We start from the raw sequence: 27665 nt of genomic DNA, 5'->3' as shown, positions 1-27665 counted from the left end.
TTATTTAAAATGAAACAAATGTGTTATTTTATTCTAAATATGTTTCACTGATCTGAAAACAACAAAAGTTTTCTCTTATATAATGGACTCGAAAAACTGCAAATGTTATTGAACATTGTAGGCAACAGTTTGAGACAGAGAAAAAAACAGCATAAAACATCATGCCTACTGATAACTCAAACTATACTACCTCATTTAAGATGGAAAGGCAGGTGCTGTGCTGTTTTATTAGTAACATGGCCATATGTGTTATTGACTATTTCATGATTTGAATCTCTAGCAATACATAATTAAAAAAACTGAGTTTTATGAATCTTCCGGACATGGAGGTCTATTAAGGTTATATTTTTGCATCTGATCCTAAATCTTTTTCAGAATAATAATGATTTCTTGGACCACTGCACTTTTTTTCTTGCTTGGACCACTGCACTTTTTTACAGCAGTAGTCCTCAAACGGGGTCTATGTGACCCATTTGGGTCCATATAAGATCTTGTTAAAGTTGGTTATACTTTTACAATACACAAAATATTTCAACATTTTTTTTTTATACAATTCCTAATTTTTTTATACAATTTAATTCTAAAAATATAATAGGATTTTTTTAAACATGGGTGTCCAGTAAAATAAAATAAGACTCAAAAGGGTCTATAGGCAAAAAATGGTTGAAAACCACTGGTCTAGAGGAAGGAGCTGTACTAATGGCCTTCACAGGCCTTCCACAAGGAGTGAGGTTAATGTAGTTGATGCTTCTAATGAAAAGCTGCAAGTTGATGACTGCAGGAAAATGTGGGCTGGAATGGAATTTCAGAGTAATGTAGAATTATGTAAATTAAAGACAAACTCTCACTCAGTATGCTGGTCTGCCACAAGTTATTTTCAGTAGGAGGAATTAAGAATAATAATGAAACATTTACTGTCAAATTTATTATTGGGCTGCATGTTCACTGGCCCTTTAGTGTATCATCATCATCATCATTGTTTAATGTCCATTTACCATGCTAATGTGGTTTGGACAGTTTGACAGGAGCTGGTAAGTCAGAAAGCTGTCCAGGCTCCAATTGTCTGTTTTGGCATGGTTTCTATAGCTGGATGCCTTTCCTAACACCAATATATATTTAAATATATATATGTGATCCTTACCAGTACCGCCTGACTGGCTCCTGTACTGGTGGCATGTAAAAAGCACTATTCGTGTGTGATCATTGCCAGTGTTGTCTGACTGGCTCCTGTGCCACCGGCATGTAAAAAACACCATTTGAGTGTTGTCATTGCCAGTGCTGCCTGACTGGCTCCTGTGCCGAAGACATGTAAAAAACACCATTTGAGTGTTGTCATTGCCAGTGCTGCCTGACTGGCTCCTGTGCCGAAGACACATAAAAAGCATCATTTGAGCATGGTTGGTGCCAGTACCACCTGACTGGCCCTCATCCAGTGGCATGTAAAAAGCATTCACTACACTCTTGGAGTGGTTGGTGTTAGGAAGGGCATCCAGCTGTAGAAACTCTTCCAGATCAGATTGGAACCTGGTGCAGCCTTATGGCTTGCCAGCCCTCAGTCAAACTGTCCAACCCATGCCAGCATGGAAAGTGGACGTTAAACAATAATGATGATGATGATGATGATGATGATGTTGATGATGATGATATATATGTATGTATGTACGTATGTATATATATGTTCAAATATGAATGAGAAGCAGCTCGAGACATATGATTAGTATCAAACATACACAAGATAATCTGTTTTGCCAGTTCGTGGGCAAGCTGCAATTATAGGCATAAAAGAGTATATTTTCATCAAGCAAATTGACAAGTTTTGGCATGCCATTTTTCAAACTACTTCAGAATCTGGAAGTTTGCTTTAAATATAGATGGGCTGTTGACAGACTGTCTACGTATCTGTGCATTAGTTATTACAGAATATTCCATTAGATAAATATTTGTGATAACGTGATTTTGGCCTAATCTCAAAATGACTACATTTAAACTAGAAATGTTAGAATATATAGGTATTAAGTCATATTGTAAAATTTAACCTTCATTGAAGATGAACTTATGGGTCATTTCAAATTTTGAAACTTGAATTCTTGAATGTTACTGTAGGTGTTTTGCTTCAATTGTTGTTGCTTAGTCCCAGTGAGCTCTGTCAAGCAGATCTTATGATCAAAATTATTCTATTTGTGACCTTCCATTCTTTTTAATGGAGTCTTGGACTGAATTATCTTATATGTACTTCTCCTTTTTAAAATGATAGGGTCTGATTTGAGGCATTTTGGTTGCTATTTCTAGCAAATCAAGTAACAATGTAGAGGCTTCGACTGACTTGTATAGCTTCAGTTTATCTAGCAGAAAAACAACTTTCTAACCTTATGGAAAAGTTACTGTGATTCATTGGTGTACTATCCAGATGTAAGATTGTCTTGAATCTGAATTTGCTTTACAGAATCTGAAGCTAACAGCAACTCACAAAAGGCACTGCAGATGTAGAGATGAAAGTTTAAATCTTACCATTATAACCATTGCATATACCATAGTTTAACCCCTTAGCATTTAAGCTAGTCATATCCAGCCAAAATATTCTATCTGTTTTATGTTCAGATCAGACAGATCTGACCTCTCACATGTACCCAATAATGTTATACTAAAAATACATAATCACATAATCAAAATCTTGAAGCTATGAAATAATGAATGATAGATTTAAAACAGTGTGAATAAATAAGCATTATATTTGACAATGTAATCAATGTTGAAGGGTTAATTCAGTGTATCTACCTGACAAAGAAACAAATATGCTCTACTTATATTCCACAGTTGATGTGGTTAGCTATAGAAAGGGTATTTGCCTACTTAGAAGCTGGATCTAGAAACAAAACTCAAGAAAACACCTAATTTATAGGGTTGTATTTTCGTTTACATCTCAAGAATGGTGCACATGATATTACATCCATGAATCATCATCATAAACTACAGAATTTTTTCAAACAAGAAGTAGTATGTGGATTGTTTATGTTAGATAATAAGTAACTTTGCAAGAAAAAAAATAGAAGTTTGGTAGAAGCTATGACTTATAAGTAAGTCAATGTGTCCCCCACCAGTATACATGTTGTAGAAGAATATTTACAGTATGATACACAACTTGAAGAGACTATAAAAAGAGTCTAACAAGAAGAAGAGGGAACTAGAGAAAAATCTCATTAGCTACTGCATAATTGTTTTCTTCAGCTAAAGCTGAAGAATTCTTAGAACATGTGAAACTAGTGAAGATTTATTCTGAAACAAAACATTGAATACCATGTAAATAGATGTGTACTGAAAAGAAGATAATTAGATGACAGCAAAAATGTTGACCAAGGTTATAAGTTGAACTTAGCAAAAACAAAACTACAGGGACACAAGAACACATGTTACTATGACAGGACAGTTGTCAGTGGTAAGAACAGCAGAGAACGTTGTGAATGGACTAAAATGAAAGTTAAGTGATAAATTTGCCTTAGCTTTGTCATGTGAAGCATTAAGTAAAAAACAAACAGTTGACCATGAAACATAAAAGAAGAATTAAGAATGAATGTTTTCTAGTGAGTTAATGGACATAATACTGAAAGTAGTTAACTGCAATACTTTGGGAATGAAGAACTACAGAGGTGGGTGATGTCTTATTATTTAGTATTTTAAAGACTATTTAAACAGTAAATAACTATTTACTAAAATTGGAGATCATTAAGGAATACCCCACCCCCTTAATACTAACATAATATTTTGGAGCTGACTTGCTAAATTAAATAATCGTATCAGATGGTTGAAAAGATAGAAAATTTACCTGTAAGTAAACACTAGGTATTTATACATAAATTATAAAGTATTCAATGGAACTAAACTAAAGTATTCCCCTGATATTTGCAGTTATACATCTATGGTGTGTAAAATGAATGTAAAGATAGTCAAAATATATCAGGTTTCAATATGACTATCGTCTACAAACATTGTATTTGATAAAAAAATTCCCTAATGTTTTTTTTCTAAGTAGATATGAGAGCAAGGAAGGTTATGAAAGCTATACAATTTCAGCTTTAGTTACATATGTTATTATTACACAATATATTTATAATTCATCTATTAATTATATAATCAAGATCTTGTTATCTGTTCCATAAATGTCTAGAAGGGTTTAAAATATAGTTATACAAGTCATAGATCAAACTCACCAAGTAAATATAGAAAAGAACTATTAAAAAAATCCATCCATCTTTCTTGTATTAAACTTTTTTGAAAGAAAATATTAAAAATATAAAATTCAAACTAATTATACAATTGAAAATCCGAGTAATTATAAATTGTGGCTAAGAATAACAACATTTCTTTTAACATATTTATTAAGAAAGAGTCTCTTTCCCATAATTCCAAAACCTCCTTCACATCTAGAATGGTTTGTATATTTCTAATTTTGCAATACTACCGTTTTTATATGCACCTATGTCTATGATCTGCTGGTTTCTCAATCCCCAAAAATGTGCATCACTATATCTATGACACTATCACATTTTGGCAGCCTGGCTTTGCAAAGAGTGGCTGTATTGGCAGTTTGGCCTTGCAAAGGGCAGCTATATTAATGTTATTGCTTTCCAACACCAGTGCCACAAAGATAGCATGCCTTTCTGGTCAATCTGCTCAATCTGTTCCCTCCTCTGCCTAGCAACATTGTAACAAGCCATTGAGCCAGGTAAATGCTGCAGTTCTTGTATCCTAGTGAATATTTTGCCACAACTTATGGTAAAAGAAAACCAAAGTGATTGTTGATAATCCAGTCGGTAATTTAGCTTCTATACTTTTAACTTGTTGACATTATTTTGAGGAACTACTTGCACAAGATTTAAGTCTTAATTACTTTTACTGGTAGCATTCTTTGGTTGGAATTGGCTATACACAGGATACTGATTTTATAGCTACTGCAGTAGCTAGCTGCTAGAAGTCTACAATGTGAGATATTTCTTGTTGGTACTGGATGACCATTGACCTTTGTAATTTTATCTAGCTTTTTAGGTAGGTTTTGTTTTTAATCTTATAGTGTATCCAAAAATTACCCTCCTGCCAAGCAAGTTTGACTACACATGGATTGTACCGGCTTGTTTTGTGTGTGTGTGTGTCAATAAATGTATATATGAAAGTATATACAGTATTTTTAAGAAACATATTTTAGTATCATCATGAAAATATATTGTAAATAGATCAGAATGTTTGCAACTAAGAGTGATGGATTAATCAACATGTGTTTTGTCTTCTTAAAACTCATCAGGCCCACTTATCTCAACTTTCAGTTACTGAAGTTTTGAAGAGTAAATCTTCTTATGAAAAATATAAACAAATTATTCTGGTGTAACATAATTTTCATAGAGCAAGCCTGACAGACTAGATTTATTAACAAAAGTTCTAACACAACTTTGTTTTGAATAAATGCATTTATGTAATCATATGCATTGTGTTTAATAAGCGTATATCAATTGTTACTATGACAATATACCATAAACAGCTCATGTCATGCATGCATTTATTGTAAACAAAGCTGTGTCGATGCTTTTGTTAATAAATCCTATTTATTCAACATGCTCCATGTAGATGGCAATGTACAAATAATAATTTGTTTCTGTCTTAAGGAGATATATTCTTTGAAACTTTAATTCTATAACTATGAATTGTGATTAGCAGCTCTGATGACTCTTAAATGACTCGCACGTCAGTTGAGCCTTTATTTTTAGCTACCAGAACTTCTATAAGCTGGTTGCAGTATATTTTTATAAGACTAAATATATATTTATGTATTACAATGATTTCAAATACACACACACATATGTACATATATGCATATATATATATACACACATATACATATATGCATATACATACATACATACATATATACATACATACATATATATACATAGACATATATATATATATATATATATATATACACATACATAGACATATGTATATATATATATACACACACATACATAGACATATATATATATATATATATATATATACTAAGTAATTAAGGGTTTAGCAACGAATTGCCTTACCACACACCGAATTTAGAAATAGCAGTCAAAGAGATTATAGCTATTTCTTCTACTAAAAGGGAGATCACAGTAAAGGCACAGCATTTGAAAGGCAAACACATATAAAATCCCCACACAGACATATATATATATATATATATATACATACATACATACATAGACATATATATATATATATATATATACATACATACATATACACATACATACATAGACATATATATAATATATATATATATATATATATATATATATACACACATACATACATAGACATATATATATATGTGCCGGTGGCACATAAAAAGCACCATCCGGACGTGGCTGATGCCAACGCCGCCCCGACTGGCTTCTGTGCCGGTGGCACATAAAAAGCACCATCCGAACGTGGCCGATGCCAGCCCCGCCTTGGCTGGCTTCCGTGCCGGTGGCATGTTAAAAGCACCAATCGATCGTGGCACGTAAAAAGCACCCACTACATTCGCAGAGTGGTTGGCGTTAGGAAGGGCATCCAGCTGTAGAAACACTGCCAGATCAGACTGGAGCCTGGTGCAGCCCCTGGCTTCCCAGACTCTGGTCGAACCGTCCAACCTGTGCTAGCACGGAAAACGGACGTTAAATGATGATGATGATGATGATATATATATATATATATATATATATATATATACATAGACATATATATATATATATAATATATATATATATATATATATACATAGACATATATATATATATATATATATATACATAGACATATATATATATATAATATATATACATAGACATATATATATATATATATATATATACATAGACATATATATATATATATATGTACACACACAATGTAATAGCATGTCTTTGATGCATGTCTGAGGAAGTGCCTCTCCAATGCCTAAAACCGTACATATTATGTAATTTTTCTGTTAGAATTCTTGTGTAAACTGGTGTTGCAAACGGAGGGGGTACAGAAACATGTGTAACTTATAATTATAGATGTGTTAAACAATTTTTTTGTCTTCTTCTTTTCATTGTGTGTGTGTGTATATATGTGTGTGTGTGTGTGTGTATATATATATATATATATATATATATATATTTAGAAGATTGTTTGTTATGGCTGGTCTGAAAATTACCATTGATTTTGCACCTTTAAAGTACTTAGCTGTAGAGGTTACTCTTCAGATTCATTGCCTGGAAGTACATAACTTCTCTACAACTGGAGGAAGGAATACATCATGGTCAGTTAATTTTGTAAGCAAAAATCCTGGGATGAAATTCTACTGGCAATAAATGTGGCTGATGGGGAGTTATCCTCCTTAGATTGGTTCCAGTTATGTCTGAAATGAGTCAGCTTATAATGTATAGTTGACTGCCTTTTCTTAGTTGGAAAACAAAGAATTCCATGTTTTCAACACAAATTTCCTCTGATGAGGGCACTGACTGAACATCTCTGTTTTAGAGTTTGAGAATGTTCCCAGATCAAGCGATTCTGGATTCTTACTCTCTCAGCCAAGCAAAGCTTACATAGTTTCTCCTGTTGAAGTATGGTCCTAGTTTTTCTAGGAACCATTTAATTATGTATTGTGTACCCTCCTCTTTTAAATGCCATACGTAACTGTCCACAGACTTGATGTTGCACCTCTCACATATACATGTGTGTGTGTGTGTGCACACATATGTTTGTTTTACAGCTGTTTTTTCATGCTTTCATGGATTTGCTTGAAATTTATTTGAGTTGGACTTTTGCAGTTCAATGCCTTTCCAGTCACCTACCCTTATCTGTGTGGGGATTTTATTTTTAATTCCACTGGTTTTTGAAAGTGCAGAATAACAGAATGTGTTATCACTCAGGAATATAAAATTAAATCTCTTGTTTCCTCAGGTGAAGATATAGAATGTCAACATTCTCACATACATGCACACAGGCACATGTGCATACATGCATGCATGTGTATGTGCCTTCCTGGCATTTCCCTGAATTCTCACACAAGGCAGCAAGGCTGTGATTGGTAAGTGCCAGAGCATATACATAAGGCCATCCAGTACTCTGTATCAGTCAATAATACATTCCACTACCCACTCTTCTCCCCATTTTCTCAGTACAACAACAACAATTTCCAATTCAGATTCTTGAGCAGTAGCATTTCCAAAGATAGCATGCTGGACAAGATGATTCTAAACTGCTTCTTTATCTTTTGGTAGACTCAGATCAAGAGCCTTTCTGAAAACCGCAATCATCCTCCATACCAATGTTCTTGTTTCCATTCTCTTGAATAGGTGTTAGACATGAGCCACATACAGCTGTCACACATGAGATGTTAAAGGCCCTGGGAGCCTTTAACATCCCATGTTTCCAGAAGATACTTTCAATTAGCTAGCAAGATAGGAAATCTTCTGTTGAACCAAGACCAGTAGCATTAAATCCACACTATACAGGTATCAGTTGAGATGGCTTGGGCACATAGTATGTGTGTCTGATTCACATCTTCCCTAAACAATCCTCTATAACTATAGAGACTCTCTCCTTCGCTCATGAGATAACTTGTGAGATGCTTAGGAGCAATCTATAGATTATGTTAAGTCTAGGTAATATTTTTCAGTCTTTTCTGAGACCGTGATGCTCATGCTACTGTAAAGTGGTTGATGACATGAGTCACAATGACAGTCAGGTTATATTTTGTTAGACAGTCTTTTCTTGTATGTTGTAAGATCATACATTTAGTTTCATTCCATTGGGTTCACTGGAGATATTTAACAACATCATTTAAGTATGTAGGTGACAGAAATTTAATGGTTGAGTAGATTAGGTATGTCATTGATAAATGAAACATGTCAGATTGTAAGCCTTGTATTATCTTACTGGTCCAGGTTAGCCATCTAAGTCTACTTGTACAACATTTATCTAACAGTACATATATTTCTGTGCTCTGGGAAGGACAAGAAATGGAAACCACTGCCAAAGCACTTAAAGATTCCCATTGTAAATGAATATAATACTAGAGCTAAATCAGTGGAGTGACAGAAAAATTGGTAATTAAATCTTATAGTATTTAATTACACATCTTTACTTTCTTATTTTAATTGCTGTTGATTTTGATTTTCTTTGCACCTATATATTGTGGATTGGTTGAGATAGCTACATAATTTCTTTATAAATTTGCAGCATTTTACCAACATTACAAATATATACTATTCAGCTTGTGTATGCCCAACAACTGCTTCCATTGCATTTATTATTCTCTATAGGCACCCAAAGATGTATAGGTTACCTCTTGCAATGTGTGTTGCACTGAATGCCAGTCAAACTGGTTGAGGCAGATTAGAGAAAAACTAATTACTGTCTCACTGATGAGTGAGCTTCATGATGCTTGAAAGGTCCAATTTATCACACATCTCTTACTGATTTTGGTACTACTTTTGTATTGTAGATCAACACTGTTCACCAATGAAACTCTTGCCAATTATATAGTGTCTTTGTAGCCTAGAGTAATGAATTGCACTTCACTCCATGGTATTATATACTACCATCTGAAAGTTGTTAAATTGTCAATCTTCTTCTTTTCAATGAAGGAGCCTCACATGGTAATTTGACTTGCTAGAAATGGCAGTCAGATCTACAACCCACACCTCACAATCTTAAGATAAGGAGAACACATTAGATAATGTAATTCTACATACTCCTAAACAGATGGAATGGTCAAGGCTGGAATACTTTTGATCATAGGTCAACTGATCAGGATTGACTTGGAGCTAAATGAAAATCATTTATAATACCAACCACAGTCATAAGAATATAAGACCAAGTAGTTAGGCACTACTATTACTGTTGAATTAATACAATTGTTGTTGTTGCTGTTAAAAACTTAAATAACACAATATTTCAACTATATATAAATGTAAGACAACTGCTTTGAGATGCAGTATTTATTTTAGACCAATGCAAGGAGCATAATCAGTGTGTAGCGTTGCTACTTATGGTCAAAAGCATTCTGGCTATGTCCATGTTATGTTTCTTGCAGGTATCACTTATTTAATTTATGTTATCCAATGCAGTCTTAGATACCATCTTTTCTTAGATGGCAATGTGTGATTTAAGTGAAATTTGGTTGCTATTTCTGGTAGAGAGCTTAATAAAGCCTTCCTTGTTGGCTCATCAGCATTGTGTCTTGTGTGATTCATAATTTTCATATCTCAACTGGAATTTATAGCATATACCACTTGTTCCAATATTTCCCCATTTGACTTTGAATTGTTCATTTTGTATGTGTCTAGACTATTTGTCTATCACAATCTAGAGGATGTAGGAATGTTGCCAGACTACTGCTGCTGTTGTTGTTGCTTGTATAGTAAAAATGTAAAGTGAAAAATAGAAAACTGCTTTTATTGCATTCAGTAAAGTTATTTGTTTGTTTTTGTTTGGTGTCTGTTTTTCTATGTTAGCAAGACAGAGTAATTGAGAGAATGTTTTACAGCCAGATGCTCTTCCTGATACCAACTTATTCCAGAGGAATTTGAAAGCATAGATCTAAGAGACAATGTCAATATGTTACTCACTATAGCTTCCTCCACAAATAATGATGTCACCATTTGTAGCTGTAGCTTAGCAGATTTTGTAAACATGCATGCACAGAGAGAGAGAGAGAGAGAGAGAGAGAGAGAGAGAGGGAGAGATGGAGGTTTATTTCAGTTTCTGTCTATTGAATTCTCTCAAAGGACATAAAATGTATGAAATATGAGAAAATATGTTGTGTGTGTGATGCAATGTCATCCATAGCTCATCCATATGACTCTCCATGATGAATTCTTGTGACTATTGTCATTCATGCTAACACTCACACCATGTCACAACCATTACTGCTAGTAGAAGTTAAATGAATAAGTTAATTTAATATTTGAAAACTAGCTCATTGATTTTGGGTTCAAATTCACCATTCATACTCTCTCTCTCCCTCCTCACATCATTGTTCTTTACTTATTTATACTCTTTCAAGTTTAGATTCCAAAACTGGAATGTTTTAGAAATTGTTAATGTGTGAAGTAACACTTTTGTGATAAAAAAAGGGAATATAATTGTTTAAAACCATGCCCCAGAAACCCAGCTCCACTTCCCATTTTCTCTCTGGACGAACAAGCAAACAAACTCAGATTTTCCTCCATTACATCCCCTTCTCTACTTTACCCTTCCCAACATCCTTACTGTTTCATTTCCATTTGTCCATATTGACATGAATGGAAGGAAAGTGTGTATATATAAATTGATCTAAAATTAACCATTTTTTTATCTGTTTAACTCAACATCAATATCTGTCCTAATTTTTCACTTACCAACTTAGCAGTATTTTATATGAGTGTAATTGACTTACAAGTTATCTATATATGTTTCAGGATATAAATAATTTAAGTTGTTATTGAGTACATTTTTACCCTTAATACCCCTAAGCTTTAAAATTGCTTTATAGTAAAAGGAAGTTTTGCTAGACAAAAAAAAATCTATTCTCTATTTTGTACATGTGAATATCCATCCTTTTACATTTAGTTTGGTTGGTTTGAATCAACTTGATTAAATTTTTGTTTGTTTGTTTATTTGTTTATTTCGAATTAATAAAACTAAGAGGCAGAAAAATTGAAATTCAGAATGAAAGAAAACTTGATAAAGAGGTATCATTTTATATAGGTATTGAATGTTGATATGTGTTTAAATTACAGTTTCAATAGATTTGATTTCCTGTATCCCAGTTTTGATGTATTAAAACATCACGTAATTTGAAATTAAATTGTAACAATAGAAATAAAATAAAATAAATATGAAATTAGAAAATAAGCAAAAAGATTGAATTCTGCTTAAAACACTTGATCTTATAAAAATATAGAACATCTGAAATGAGAGTTTGTTACTCTGTAGCTCCAAGTCACATCTGATCATGCAGACCTTTGATCAGAGACATTCCAGACATAGCCATTTTTTCAAACAGTGTATCTTGGACAATACTCTTTAATGCAGGATATAATTCAAAGGAGATTTGGTTCTCTCTAGCAGATCGTGCATCCATATAGACACCCTTCTTTGCTGCTGCTATGGCACAAAAATAGGGGCCAAATGACTAGTTATAACCTACAGATACTGACTTATCTTGTAGGAAGCATGAGTGTATAAATTATATACATATATAGTGTATAAATTCTAGAATCAGTTGGTTTAAATGATATTTAGTATTTAATTATCCTCTTTTATGTTTTGAGTTCAAATCCTTCAACAGTTGACTTTGCCTTCTATTTTTCTGAGTATTTTCAGTACACTGTATAAATAACACAGTCTGTTTTATTCCTTTGTGCTAGTTTAAGAAATCACTGTTAAATCTTCCATAAAATAACCATTAGTGAATCCATTATGTTTTATAAATGGCAAATATTGATTTCAGCAAAACCATAAAGACTTTGTTGGTTGATTCATTTGAACACATGCAAATTATGCATTAGACTTGAAGAGACTGTTACTGCTGCCGCTTTGGTTTGTTCTACTTCAGTGGAACTATGGCCACAGCTGTAGCTAACTAAATATTTCAGTACAACCCATACATTTCTGTGTATTCTTTTGTTCATTTACTGGTTTCAATCACTGGACTGCAACCATGCTTGAGCACCACCTTAAATTATGTCAACTCTAATACTCATTTTTATCTCTAATTATTGAATGGCTACATTCACCATAGTTAATTCTCTTTAAGAGGAAGCTACTTCCCTTTTACAACTTAAATACTACCAGGCATCTATACTGTTATACACACACATTTGTGTGTATGTGTGTGTGCGTGCGCTCAAGAGAGAGGGGAGGGCTTGTTTCTGTATCAAATACCTCCTGGTTTACTATTTTAGATTTCATCAAATCTGTTTTATAGCATTAAACACATGCTCACACACACACACACAAGCATGAGCGCACACACACAAGCATGCGTGCTTGCGCGCACACACACACACACAGACTATAGTAAAAGAAGACACTTGGCCCAACATTGCACAGTGGTATTGTATCTGGATCTATGTAGTTCCAGAAGACTTTCAGTCTGAGCACTATGGATAATTTTCAGAAATCTTTGGCCTGGTAGTACTACTGAGAGGCATTACCAGTTTCAGATAAACTAACTCTACAAGCATGGAAGTGCCATCAGCTGAGCCTGTACAAGATGTGCATAGCAACAAAATGGTTCTGCATATACTGTTAGTGTTTGAGCAGATTGACTTGTGAAGTTAAGTTGACCAACTGTTGGGAATTCAGTGTGAAGATTGTTCTGCTACTTTCTTTGAACTAAGAAAGAGAACGATAGGTAGTTTTTATGTCTTGTGGCTACGGTAAAATAAAATACTGAGCAATACTGAAAGGACTGCAGACACTCTTTTGAGGAGAATGTGAGAGTTGAAAGAAAGGAGTGGGGTTCTCTAGTAAATATTTTAAAGGTGTAGTAAATAGTAATGAATATGACATGAATGAATGGGTCTAGTCTCAGCATGCACCTGTATATTTGAGAACTATAGTAAAAAGAAAGCATTTGCACTTGGTTTTGTGTGTGTGTGTGTGTCTATTTCTTTCTATTATAGTCACAAGACCCAAAAATTTGGAGAAGGAGCTAGTCAATTACATTAACCCCAGTGTTCAACTGATACTTAAAAGGCATGTATGTATGTATGTATGCATGCACCTGTCCATCCATCCGTCTATCTATCTGTCTGTCTAATTTAAATGTATGCTTGTGTACATGAATGTATATGTGCATGTATATATGACTGGCTTGTAGCTTTTTTGAGTTTGTCTACACTTATCCAAGATGCTGTGCAGTGGGACTGAACCTGAAACAACATGCTTGTAAAGCAACCTTCTTAAGCAGACAAACATGCCTGCCCTTTTTACTCTCTCACACACGCAATATCATTATATATATATATATATATATATATATATATATATATATATAAAGAGGGAGAAGAGTGATATAAGCGATATAACTTGTTTATGTTCATCTGTGTGTGTGTATATATATATATATATATAATATATATATATATATATACAATTTAAAAATAGGATAAAATTTTCATAAGAATTTATCAAGTAGTTAGCGTGAAAAAACCTCATAAGAGAAAAAACCCATCAATTTTTTCCTTTAAATTTATTTATATATATATATAGGTTTAATGGAACAATCAGTATAAAAAGAGCTCAATATATGAGTGTACACATGTATGTGTGTGAATGATTGTACTAAAATCCTAGTAACTTGTATAATAAAGTGTGCTAATAGAGCTATCATTTTCTGAATGTAGTGTAGTTTTAGGTAATGCTGTATCATGTTTATTTATACCTTTTTTTTCATTAGTCCTAGTTACACCTACTGTTACTGGGACTGTTTAAGTTCCCAATCTCTTTCTCACATCTCTATTTCTTCTCCCTTTATTGTTTGTTTCTTTTTCTACCTCAGTATCTGGCGCCAAACACTAGACTTACTACGTGCAGCTGTCAAAATAGCTATAGTATATATATCTAACTAGTCATGTGCTTGCAGCTTGCTGATAAGCTAAGAAACTGTAGGGTTCATTCAATGACAGGTAAAAAAAAAATGTTGGGAGTCTTTTCCTTTTCGAAGAAAATATAATTTCTCTTATTCATCTTATCTTTTTTTACCATTTTCATTTCCAGCCCGTGACACTCTGTAAGGAATGAATATCCTGTTCATTTCTTTCTTTAAACATCAATGTAGTAATATGAGGAGTTTGTATAGTAGTTTTTGATTTATTCAACATTTTGTACCATTTAAGTTTTTAACTTAATATTTTACACTAATAATCATGTATGTGTTTAGATACTAGGAAACTTACTGTTTAGAGGCATAACATTTCAGGTATGACATCTCTACACATTTGTGTGTGAGTGGGTGCGTATGTGTATATCTGTTTTTATCTATCAGTTTGTATATATATATATATATATATATATATATATATATGCATCAGATAGATAATACAAATCTTGTGTTCGTGTGTAAGTGTGCATATGTATGTTTGTATTATTGTAAAGATGTGTGACCATATGTTTGTCTGTTTCTATGTATGTATGAAAGAGAGGAGAGGAGAGATAGTTTATTTTTGTTCATGTGTAGGTGTGCATATGTTGTGTGTGTGTATGTAGGTGTATAGGTGTATCTGTTTTTGTAGCTGTCTGTATACAGCTGCATGAGTTTAGGTATTTGACTTTCTTTCTGACTCTGTGTGTGTGTGTGCATGTGTGCACGTGCGCATGCAAACCACATTATCTAAGATTTCTATGTCTGATATCCTGTGTATGTATGTGTATGGTGTGCATCATTGGTGTGAAATATGTTGCCTTATTGCTAAAGATCATATAAAATAATTTTTTTGTATCATCTTTCCTCACTTCAAATTGTATCTCTATCATGTTCTAAAAGAAATTAGTGAATATCAGTTAGTATTCTTTTATTAAACATGAAGTTTTTGATTTATGAAAGGGATGATACTCTGATGTAGTTGTATTTATTTTCCCTTTACTTTCTTGTTTTTAAATTGAATTAGTATCCTAATTGAAGATTACTTGACATTTCTTTATTATGTGTGTGGACTAACATTACACCATCAACTCTGCAAAATAGTAGGTCATATCAAACATTACCATTCCTACAGCGCACATTATTATATCAACTTCCTAATGATTCCTATAACACACTGTTTCTTTTATTTTATACCTATCTGCTAGTCATAAAATGCACATGCATGTGTCATATGTTAAATGTGTGTACAAAAGAGTTTACCTCTAGAAGATACTGAATATTTTTTTAACAAAGTACAAGAACTGTATATTTTAGGAGGGATACAACAGTAGTTGTGATGCTCATGGTTTTCTCAAGGCCATTAGTAGCATTAGTGATGTAAAGCAGTTTCAGTTTGGAATTAAAGTTGAATTGTGGTCTATATTCATCAAAGCTTACCTATAAAAGTTACAGCACCTATCAAAAATTTGATAGCATGACATTAGTTGGAAGATTAAAGTATAGGTCTACTGACTCTTGGACCATGAATTAAAGCTTATGACTACTACAGTTAGACTATGCTCTTGAGCAAATCTCAGTGCATGGATTGTCTTAGACATCCTAGGTTAATTAAGATTTGAGTTGTGGTGGTATTGAGATCATTTGATTAAATAAATAATTGTTTTAAGAGTAAGTGAAATACCCAAATTTCCAAATTTGATCCCACTAATGCTACCATCATAAAATGAATCCAAAACAAGGAAATCAAGAAAAGAAGCAACACCAAAAATCTAGAAAATTATATCAGTGTTGATTTTATGAATTTTTCCATCAACACCCCTCCCGTCCATGTTTTTGGGTATTGCATCATCTAAACACTTTCAGCTCAAGTTCTTTCTCATTGGATTCCCTCCATATTTTGAACTGCCCTGACAGATCAGGTTTGGTATTGTTTTAAAATTATAATATCCACATTAGATATGTTCTTAGGCTTCACCTAACATGAAACAACATTCCAGGTGTATTTAATGTACCCACCACATGCTATACTTTTCTTTAGATATCATGTGTAATTAAATATACTGAAATGTAGTGGAAGTCAGTCAGTGCAAACATTAGTGGGGCCAAGCTAGATCTGGTTTTGTGTATGCACTCTGCTTCTGCATTTGAATTCTGTTATGATTGTCTTACCTTTCAACCCTCTAAAGTTGATAAGTCAAGTATCTAAGATAATTAAATATATTGGGTAATTTCATTCAACTGTAAAGACTGGATGATTTAAGACATACTGCATTGGAAAATCTGCTTATAGGATATCATTTGAAATATGCTGCAGGAAATATGTGTTTCTTGACAAAACCCTTTATTGTACATTGTTTCAGTTCAACTAGCTGTTGAAAGAATTATCACATTGATGGCTAATTGGGAATAGGTACCAAATCTCTTTGGAATGATACCTGTTGAAAATTACTGGTAGCAGATACCATATTTCCTGAAAATATTATCTGTAATAGATCCTTAAGGATAGGTACCAGATCTGTTAACATTATCTTAATGGATTCATTGAACTTAATACCAGAGTTCATGGAAATGTCACCTGTGATTGATTACTGCAGATAGATTCCAAATCTCATGGAAATGTTACTTGTGATATATCATTAGAAATAGGTACTAAATCTCTTTAGAATGTTAATTGTGACAGTCATCTTACCTGAGCAGAAATTTCCCCCCTCTACTTAGTTTTGAAATCATAGTTAATCATCATAATCATTGGCTTTGTAATTGTCTTTGTCATCGTCATCATCTCTTGCTGGCATGGTATCACAGGATCTGATGTTCCAAAGTTTGATTTGGCCTGGTTTCTATGGTCTGATGTCCTTCCTAATGCTAGCCACTTTACAGAATGTTCTGAGTGCTTTTTGTCATGGCACCAACACTAATGAGGTCATGATGCAGCTTGTAAGAGTAAGATCCTGTTTAATTGAGTTGGGTTGAGAGGTAACATTATGCTAGGAGATGAGAGGTTAAAGTATGAGAAGAGAAGAGAACAGGACAGACTTCTTGCTGTAGAAATGGTCCATGGCTGCTCACATTATAGAAGAGAGGATGGCAGTGACTGGGGAAAGAGAGAAAGCAGCAGTGATAAGGTGTCTGTGGGAACCCTCAAGGTATGAGATGAGCAGAAGTGAATAGGGACAAATCTGTGTGTGTGTGTGTGTGGGGGGAGTTTTACAAATGAGATGATTAAAGGTGGGGAACAGGTGAGGGGGCAATTATAATAAATGAGAAACAAGTGTTGAAGGATGATAAATAGGAAAGAATAGGTGAAAACTGTAGAGGTTAGTTAGGGTTAAGGGATGGAGTGACCAATGATACATATGAGGGAGAGAGAAAGATAATGTGTAGTTCGGTAGGTTACAAGAGTGTAGAGGTAGAGGCAGGTGTAGTGCATAGTAAGTGTCGGAGATGTATGGTGGTGGAGAAGGTAGTTAAAAAGGTAATCAATGTAAAATGGGAATGGAGAAGACAGTATAAAGAATGACAGATGGATATCAATGGCTTTTATTTAGAAAGTGTTAAATAACTTTTCAAACAATTGTACTCTTCAAAAAAAAAAAAATTGTTATTATAGAAGCAACTGGCTTGAATTTTCAAAGAAATCATTGTACAATTGATTTGGGGGAATAGGAACCTTGTTATAATTGGTTAATTATGGTGAACCAAGAACAAAATTATGTTTTTGTGTCAGCTGGGTGAACTGAAAGAAAATAGTTACATGCCTCATCTCAAGGGACAGCATGAATGAGCATACATGTACAACCATAAACATTTATACAAGCACATTTGTGTGAAATGCAAGAGAAGAGAAGAGCAGTAAAATCTGTTTTGGAAATATCAACACATGTGGTAAAAAATGATATTCTTATAAAACTGGTGTTTTGTAGATGTTCATAAGTACAAAGTGTTCTGATTGGGTATCATCTTCATCAGTTCTAATTGGTTGAATGAACTTATAAAAGACACCAATCCTTATTAAATAAACAACCAAAGATAATCTCTTAAGTTGAAAGAGAACAGTGATGATCTGCACTAACATAAGTAGTTAAAAGGTGTTTTAGTAATTAATCTGTATTTTATTAACTTATGTTGAGAACAAGGGCAATTGAGTCAATAGATTACTAAACATATAGCTGAAAGATTGGTTCATACCATCTCACACTATCTTGTGTTCTGGGACATGACACTTAACTTTCAGTTATCCAGACAACTTAGCTGTATATAGGAACTTCAGTGTCAACAGGTTGCTGATGTATGCAATGGTAGTGATTAGAATTAGCAAGTGATTTTTTTAGAAAGCTGAGTTAAAATTCCTTAATGAGAAAAATCTACCTGTATCAGTTCAACATTCGATAGCATGAGTCAAAGATCAATTTCTCATCTACTTAATGTTATATAAATCAAAAACAAGCATGAAACTCTTTAGTTACTTGGGATTTTAAAAATTGTAATCACCTTATCAATTTAGGATTGTAAAGCCAAGTCAACATGGGAGCTTTTAAGTGTTTGCTTGACCTGCTAAAAATAGCAGCTAAATCTTCCTCATATTAAACTGTACCATTTTAAAAAATGGAATGGCTATATTAAATATTACAGCCCTAGGCATACAATGCATGTGAGGAAGATGGGGGTTGGAATGCTTTTTACCATAAAGGGTAAAGACCCTGTTTGGTCATGAATGACTATGAGATTGCACCTAGAAAGTTACACTTCTAGGTACAAGTCTGGGCAAGATTGTTTATGGAAGAGTAGCAGTTGCTGATACATACCAACCTCCCCTCTCTACATCACTGATATTATCCAAGGGAAAGGCAAACACCAGTACAGCTTGGCGCTAAGTGATGTTGCAACTCATTTCAACTGTGGAATGAACTGGAGCAACGTGAAATAAAGTGTCTTCCTCAAGAATACAACACACAGCTTGATCCAGGAATTGAGCTTACTACCTCATGATTCTGAGCCTAACTCAAGCCAGTTGCTTCTACAATAACAAAATTTTTTTTTTAAGAGTACAATTGTTTGAAAAGTTATTTAACACTTTCTAAATAAAAGCCATTGATATCCATCTGTCATTCTTTATACTGTCCTCTCCACTCCCATTTTACATTGATTACCTTTCTAACTACCTTCTTCACCACCATACATCTCCGACACTTACTATGCACTACACCTGCCTCTACCTCTACACTCTTGTAACCAATGAGCATACGCTTCACTTTGGCTATAGATCTGCTCAATCAACCCTGACTTGGGGCTTAAGAACCATAACAGTAATAATGAGGAGTCCAAGTAGGAAGGTGCCTGAATCAACTTCTGTGGGTTTTTTTAAATTACTTTATTTGTTGACCAACTATCACCAGGCTATTATGTTGAAAGGGGTGAAGTCAGTGCAAATCTTATTCTATTTACAAATTCAAGTGTAGATTGTTTAAACAACCATACTGGTTATTTACTGTAAGTGTATTTATGTTTAACATACCTAGCTCACAAGCATTAACATCAGCTGGTTTATTTGCTGCACCCATCTATCTTAAAATAATGAAGAGTAGATGCTCTCATTCTGTGTTAAGTGCAAGTATAGATGTGTTGTAAAAAGTTTCCTTCCCAAGCACATGATTTCAGGTTCAGTCCCACTACATAGTGCATTTGGCAGGTGTCTTCTACTTATAGCTGATCAAAGCCGTATGAGATGGAAACTGAAACAAAGCCTATTGTGTGTGTTTGTATGTGTATATATATATATATATATATATATATATATATATACATTATTACATACATACACATACAGTGGGGGGAAATAAATATTCGTACATGTCAAAATCCTTTATTTATTTAATTTCTAATGAACATAAATGGGATATACCAATACTATATTTGCATACACATGCATAAACTAAGAATATGCAAAAGAAACTAATAAATTATAGTAACTAAGGAATTTATATACAATCATAAATATTTAGGGATGAAAAACGTATTCATACAGAATAAATTTATGATTTTCTATATGACAAAAACTGTTAAAATAATTTTTTTTACTAGAACTTTCTCATTTGTTCCAATAATCTTATCAGTTGTCATTATTCGCCATTATTACGATACTACTTTAAATTAGTATGGTAATAATGGCGAAAAGTAAAGAACTCACAAATACAGTGAAAAACTTAATTATTGAACAATGGAAAGCAGGTAAAAGTTACAGGAAAATATCAGAGACCCTTTGTATTCCATTTTTCTACCATATCTTCATTTATTCAAAGATATAAAAAATCGGGAACTGTTGAAAACAGAATAAGATCCAGTGCACCATGCAAGATTTCCCCTAGATCTTTAAGAAAAATGAAGTGAAGAATCGAAAAAAACACAATGATCACCAGAAGGGAGTTGCAAGAAGATTTGTTAGCTTCAGGGACTAGTGTTACACTACGAACAATCAGCAATGAACTTCATAGGAATGAACTGAAGTCACGTTCTCCTAGAAAAACTCCACTGTTGACTAAAAGGCAAAGAGATGCCCGTTTAAAATTTGTTTATGAACATAAAGATAAACCTGATACATTCTGGGAAAATGTTCTATGGACAGACGAGTCGAAAATTGAATTGTTTGGATGAAATTTGCGTAGACATGTTTGGAGGAAAGATGGTACCACCTATTCGCTGAAAAACACAATTCCTACCGTAAAGTTTGGAGGTGGCAACATCATGGTGTGGGGGTGTTTCTCTGCAAATGGTACATGTAATTCACATGTGATAGATGGTAGAATGAATGCAGAGATGTACCAAAATATTTTGAACAATAATTTATGGGACTCTATAGAAAAGCTCCAGCTTTGTGAAGGGTGGGTTTTACAACAGGATAAGGACCCTAAGCACATGGCGAAGTCTACCAAAAAATGGATTGTCGATCACAATATAAAATTATTAGAATGGCCAAGTCAGTCACCTGACTTGAACCCCATTGAAAATTTGTGGCGTTATTTGAAAATTAAAATTCATTCAAGAACCCCAACGTGCATTCCAGATTTGAAGAAAATTTGTCAAGAAGAACGGGAAAAAATTCCTAAAAAAACATGTAAGACATTGATTAAGAATTATAAGAGATTAGTTGAAGTGGAACTGAATAATGGTTATGCTATGAAGTATTAAATCAGAATTATCAGTTATTTATGTTCTGTATGAATACTTTTTTCACCCCTAAATATTTATAATTGTATATAAATTCCTTAGTTACTATAATTTATTAGTTTCTTTTGCATATTCTTAGTTTATGCATGTGTATGCAAATATAGTATTGGTATATCCCATTTATGTTCATTAGAAATTGGATAAATAAAGAATTTTGACAAGTACGAATATTTATTTCCCCTCACTGTATCTCTCTCTCTCATATATATATATACACACACACACACACACATATAATCAAAATAAGCAACAAAGATATCCAGAGGCAATGCAGTATGATCGTTTCACGCAACTCCATTTAATTGAGTAATGCAACCATTATATCAATTTAAATGCAGAACAATCCTCAGCTGCACAAAGACATAGAATTTAATTAAATTAAAACAGATGGACACATTAGTATAATTTTACCTAAAATCTCCAAGAAGTTAGGGACCCAAAAGACAATAGGCAAAGTTGATGCTAGTTGGGTATGAACTCAAAATAGTGGGTTTATAATAATGTCCCTAGTATGGCATTATGCTACTCTTATGAAGAAAAACACTGATATCTATTTGAGTTTTTAGATAAAAAAAAAAATATTTATTCTTTTTGTAAACAAAAAACAATGTCATAACTATGAACAACAAAACATTGAGAGAGTTTGAAGATTATTGTTCCTGGATTGGTGTGATAGTAGCAACAGTCAAAAGGTTAACTGGTCCTTGTGTTGCTGATACTGTTTGTTCAGCGTGGTTAGCTGCTGGTTATACTACTGTCTTCTGGTAACTTTTGTTTGCTGTCTGGTCATTGCTTTTGAGTTGTTCCAGCACTTGGGTCAGCTGCTGTCCACTACCTTGTAGCTAAGGTATGCTGAATATATAGTGGTGGTGTGGCTCAGAAAGAAGCATGGGAGCTGGTTCCATGTGAAGTCTTGATTGGTCAGATTTTTTTTATGATGTAGGTAATAGGTAACATTCTAGCAAATCACGACATAAGATATAGTGATCTAATTGCTAAATATTCTTGCAATACTACCTTAGCAGAGATTAACAAATTTGTAGGTGATGGTTACAATCAATACCAGGTACTTGTTTGAGTAATTCTAGAAGGCTGAAGGACAAAAATCAGTTCTGGCAGGATTTCAACTTAGAACATAAAAAGATGAAAATAATTAACGTATATCTTTGTTGGCTTGGAAGAATCATTAGAGCGTTAGATAGGATTTGAAAAAGGAGTGTAAAAACAAGAAAAAATATCACAATGCATTCTCTCTGAGTCAATTTGTTATATAAAAAGCTGACAATAATGAGGATTTTTTTAAAAGGCCATAATGACTTATACTTGTACTACTCTCTGTAGAATGTTGAGTTCCACTGACTACATTGTCCATTGTCCAGGAATGAAGCTTAGTCAAAAAGTGATCTGCAAAAAGATATGTCACATGAATAATGACCACACCTGTTCACTTATCACCATCCTTCAGAAATCTCACAGATGTGCCAACCCCAACACATTCTTTGCACATTATCAACAACATACCTGAAAACACTCCTAGGTGTAGTTGTTGGCAGAAAAGTCCTTGTGACTAATGGAACCATGAAAAGAAAGAATATATGTTCCAATCTGGTCAGATATTCTGGGACATGGTACTACAGTCAAGTTGTAGTACACTACTAACATGATTTTAGACATTAAACTCCTCTGCTGATCTTTCAGCTTCTCAACCCATTCTGAATGAAATTCTGCTCATGGCTTCTTCCTAATTTTTCTTCATTGAAAGCTTGGTTTAAACCTATCACCTTTACTGGGTCCAGTGATAGAAACCATCATCCTATGTAGACTGACTCTCTAGATGCTGAGTTACAAGCCTACCAACTTGTCCTAGTTAATGTATGCACCTGTTACCTCCTGGTATTCTAGTTTGGTGCTGACCAACCAATTTCTGATGTGTCTAACACCATCACAGACAGTGATGTCTGCACTTGCAGGCATAGCTTTCCTGTGTCCCAGTTTGAATAAGAGTAATGTGACCAACTTCTGCAGCAACAGTGGCTTCAGTGCCAAAATATGCAGAAATGATGGCCAGCTGAGTATATGATGCAAAATGCTTTGAACGTATGGCCATTTAGTTGGATCACCAAACAGATGTCACTGTACATTGAGTGATCCAATTATTGAAGATAAAATTGAATTTGGCTAGGCTTAGGACTGCCATCCTGTCTAACAAATTAGACTGATCTAAATTATCAATTCCCCACTGAAGTCAGATCTAGTGCCAACTAATTTTGTGATGTACTGCAAGAGATAGCAGTGTTGTAGATAGAACTATCAAGAGTTTCATAAAAACTTACATGTCTGACGTCACTAACAAGTATCACTTCTTAAGTAATACATTTGTCAAAAACATAGACACAAGGTTACAAGCTTTGCAATAGTCAACTATATCAACTCTAGTACTCAACTGGTACATATTTTATTGACCTTAGAAAGGTAGGATTTGAGTACAGTTAATAAAGGAAACATTACGAAGCATCTTTTCAACCATTCAACTAATTCTGCTAATTCATTATGCTTGGTAATTATAAGATAAATAATAATGATAATGATAATTAAATACTGTAATGCATTTATGTAGTTGGCTGATCTCATGTGTTGACGTCATCACTTCCCTATTAAATAATATTAAATGTTTTTGAAAAAAGAAATAAAGTATTTCCTCCTTTTCCTTCTCTCTCTGTTCTTGTTTTTTTTTTTCCTTTTTAAACCCAACTCACCCTCTTTAAATAAAATGAAATTAAAAAAATGTTGTTAGTAATCCTGTTTTATCAGTCTTTCTGAAATATTTTTATCAATTATCTCAACTTTAGAAGTTAATTCCATGTAACTACTGTCAGATGTAGATTCTGTAGGATTGGTGAGTAGTGATGGTGGTGAATGGCAGATGGAAGAGTGTACGTAGGTTCATACATAATCTGGAAAGGGTATTTAGTAGCTTTCTTGTTAGAATATTTGGTATGAATGAAAGCTCTTGCCATCCCTAAGGTATCATCTGTTTTATTTAATAAGTCACTTCATCACCAACATGTAACAGAAATTGAGCTGGTGGAGTTGGTGTTGATTGAAACCTAGTTATGCCATCACATCTCTGGGTTTTTTCCTGTGTGCTGAATTCATTTGTCTCAGGGGTTTTGTGCTATGCTTGTATCTAATCTAATTATGTACTTCAGTATTTTGGCTTAAAGTCCTACTGGTTGCTAACTGTCTCTCATCCAGCCATGGCAGATAAAATAATTACCAATGACATGCAGGGGTAGAGGCAATGTGGATCAAGAATTGGACTACTTGCCTACAGATCATAAGTTTAAATCTACAGCAGGCATTTTCTATTTTATTTTACATTGTCTCGGTTCAGGAGATGTGGAAAATAGGTACCAGTTTTTTTTTTCATTTTTTTTTTTTTTGGAAGATGGTAGAAAACTCAGAAAGGCACTTACTGATGATACATAACCTTGATCTTAAAATGTTAAGCAAATGACTATTTATCCACACTTGTGCTTCAGAATATTTTTAGGGAACTCTGTGTGTGTGTGTAAAATATTTAATGAATATAACAGTTTTTATTAGCCAGAGCTCACTTCATAATTGTGTGGTTTTGGGTTCTATCCCACTACATGGCACCTTGGGCAAATGTCTACTACTATAGGCTTAGGCTGAGTAATATTGTTTGTGTGTGAATGTTTACATTCTGTGTTTTCTTGCATAACACCATTTGAGCAAATATGACAGTGATATATTTATATTCCCTGTAAACAATATGACCTGTAGCTCAGTGCTTGTGAAGACCAATGGAAAAAAAAGTCTCTTACTTGAAAAAAGATAAGAATTGGCTTCTGGAAGGGCATCTGGTTGTAACTTCCAGCATGTAAATGCAGACATAAATCAAATAAATGATATCTAGAACAATTACATCATAGTTGTCACTATAGTTACTAAATATACTATTTATTCTAGCCTACTGTATTATTATTTTGCAATAGGTTTGTTATTGGGTACGTATACAAAAGTAAAAGTGAATATAAGTTTTTAATAGCTACAATAGCTCTATGATGATGCAGTTGTTTTAGTTCCAACACATGATTTTTGATTAAATTACTTGCCAAACAAGTACAACTAAAGAAATAAATGTGTGTGTGTGCTTATATGCATGTGTATATTTTATATATTTTATTTTAGATTATCTGCCTCTTGCTACTCTGAGTTTCAGTTGTAGGCACACAGGATCTTAAAACAAGTAGTGACTGGAAAATTGAAGGAGTTTGCACATATATAGTTATAGTTTTCTAGTCAAAGGGTGTGATAGTGGGGGGAAAAAAAGTTTGTTAAAGAGGTAAAAATGAGGAAAATGGAAGGGAAGGAAGGAAGTAGAAAAAGAGGAAGAGAAAAAAAGGAGAGTAATTAAAAGGAAAATAAAAATAAAGGCGGGTAAAATGAAGAGGAGGAGGGAGAAGAGGGGAAAGAAGAAAAAGGAGAGCAAAAGAAAGACCAGGTAAAAGGAAAGGACAAAAAATGGGAAAGAATGAAAAAGAAGGATAGGAAAAAGGAAGAAATAGGAAAAGAAAAAGGAAGAAATAGGAAAAGAAAAAGAAGAGGGAACAAATGTTTCAAGTATACAATTTGGAATAAGCAGATAATGAATATTAGAGGTAATGAATGAAAATGTCAAGTCACAGTTTGTCTGACGTTTCTGTGTATCTACAGGTGAGACTCAGAGTAGCAAGAGGCTGACTTGGCCAAAATATAATACTATGGTATTGAGTACTCTTCTTTCTAATAGTTAATACTTAACACACGCTTACTTACTTTGAAATTGCATTTAATAACAGGTTGATTCACCTTCTCATTACTTGAAGTTACATGAGTGCATAACACTTCTGTGAATTTAAGAGATTTTATAATGGCCTCTAGGTTAAATTATTTAGGCCTCCATTGATCAGTTTAGGTCACTTAAATACTTCAGCTAGTTAGTGACAGCAATTCATTCATTATATGATCCTCGTTGTAGAGCAGATTGGATGTTGGTATCTGACATTTTTGTGGAGAAAACCAGTTTGATGGTGTTGAGCATGGCTGTATGATGTAAATGCAGCTGAATGATAGTAGGCCACTATGATAGTAGCATATACATATGATTTAGTTAGCTTTGGGTGGTATTTTCAGATTGTCAGTGTTTAAAGTTCATGAATAGGGTGTATCTTTGGTGACAACAACAATACATTGGTTTTTTTCCTATTGATGGATACTGCAAGCTGCTAAAATGTATGTACTTTCTCAGGGAAGCAGAGTTGGCAATTGTGAACTCCATGTAAAAAGCCAGCCCTTTCAAGGATGCTCCATGCATACTGGGGAAGTAATTTCTGGATGGGGGTGGTGGTAGAGTTTTCTCTATCCTTGAAGCAGTGCGTGTGTTGTGTAAATCTTCCCTTGAAATCATAGGCTGTTATACCCATGTAGTGTTTGGATGATAGAGTGGCATCACCAATCTGGTTATATCTCTCTATGTAGTAGCAACTGTCATTGAATTGTCATTTTGGGGTCCGAACTAACTGACACCAATCTCTTGTCTACTGTGCCATGTGGAACATACAAGGAAAGAATTGCTGCCACTGACTAGTTGAACTGACCAATGGTTGCTTGAATATTTTCCCCTCAAAGTCATTTTTTGATATCTTTTAAATTCTTTGATTCTGTACATCAGAGGTTGTGAACATGTTCTGTGCCCACGAAACTTAATTATTGTGGAGATACATCAACAGAA

At 33.7% G+C, this 27665-nt stretch overlaps 1 protein-coding gene across 9 annotated transcripts in view; it reads left to right on the top strand.

Annotated features, from left to right (window-relative positions):
* The window catches only part of LOC115212426 (sorbin and SH3 domain-containing protein 1), a 504251-nt gene that overhangs the window by 162276 nt on the left and 314310 nt on the right, over positions 1-27665 (top strand). The gene's annotated exons all lie outside the window — the stretch shown is intronic.

Source organism: Octopus sinensis, linkage group LG5 (assembly GCF_006345805.1).
Source record: "Octopus sinensis linkage group LG5, ASM634580v1, whole genome shotgun sequence".
NCBI lineage: Eukaryota > Metazoa > Mollusca > Cephalopoda > Octopoda > Octopodidae > Octopus > Octopus sinensis.
Note: the sequence above shows the minus strand (reverse complement) of the source record. Positions and strands in the feature narration are given on the sequence as shown.